Source organism: Gracilinanus agilis, chromosome 1 (genome assembly GCF_016433145.1).
Source record: "Gracilinanus agilis isolate LMUSP501 chromosome 1, AgileGrace, whole genome shotgun sequence".
Taxonomy (NCBI): domain Eukaryota; kingdom Metazoa; phylum Chordata; class Mammalia; order Didelphimorphia; family Didelphidae; genus Gracilinanus; species Gracilinanus agilis.
The window spans coordinates 714,907,245-714,908,559 of NC_058130.1; positions in this window are offsets into that span (position 1 = coordinate 714,907,245).

Genomic DNA, 1,315 nt, shown 5'->3' on the forward strand with positions numbered 1-1,315 from the left:
CTACAATGACTACATTACTACCTGTAAGAAATTAAGCTAAAGACAAAAAAAAAACTCTTGAAGAAAGAATTGAAATGAGAACAAGTGGCTTCCAAAAGAAAGCTGTAATTCATATCCAAGAAAGGTGCTCTCTGAAAACTAGAATAAACCAAAGAGAAATCAGCTTGCTGTGAGGCAGCAAGTCATACATAATAGAACAAAATTTAAAAATTAAAAAATAAAGGAAAATGCAATATATTTGATATAAAAATCAACAGACCTAGAAAATAGGTCAACAAGAGATTATTTAAGAATAGAGAGACTCCTAGAAACCCAAACAATGATTAAAAAAAGACTGAACTTTATACTTCAAAAACTTACAAATGAAAACTATCCATATCTACCAGAACCAGAACACAGAGTAAAGAAAAATCTAGGGGGCAGCTGGGTAGCTCAGTGGAGTGAGAGTCAGGCCTAGAGACAGGAGGTCCTAGGTTCAAACCAGGCCTCAGCCACTTCCCAGCTGTGTGACCCTGGGCAAGTCACTTGACCCCCATTGCCCACCCTTACCAATCTTCCACCTATGAGACAATACACTGAAGTACAAGGGTGTAAAAAAAAATCTAATCACTATTCACCTCTTGAAAGGAACCCCCCCCAAAAGCATGAGGAATATCATAGCCAAAATCTAAAGCTTCCAAGTCAAAGGAAAAAAAAACTTTCAAAAAGTAGTACAAGTGCCAAGGAAATATAATGAGGATCACACAAGACTTGGCAGCATCTACTAAAAGCAAGAGATCCCAGAATACAATATTTCAGAAGACATAGATCTAGACTTAAAATTTATAATAGTTTACCTTGCAAAGCTGAGCATAATCCTATGGGTGAACATGGATCTTTAATGGAATAGAAGACTTCCAAACATTTCTGATGAAAAGACCAGAAGTGAGTAGAAACTTCAAAATGTAAGCACAAGGGTCCAGAGAACCCTACGAAAGTAAGTTTATTTGAGTAACCGAAAGGAGCTATATGATGATGTAGTGCTAACATAGGAACATAGGAAGAGAAGAAAACAAGTGTCTCTTCAGAACGTTAATGTATTCAAAGTATATTGAGGGAGTTAAATAAGAAAATGGGACTGGAGGTGGATTGGACCTATTCTGTGAGTTTTAAAAGGGAAAAAGGGAAGAAAGACTAGACGTAATATACAACTATAGAAAGGAGGGGGGAAACTTGCTTTCTCATAACTAGAGTACATGAGAAGTATATTCAAACATAGTGGAAAGAGTGGGCATGAGTAAACTTTCATCTGAAACATAAAAAATAGTGTTGAATG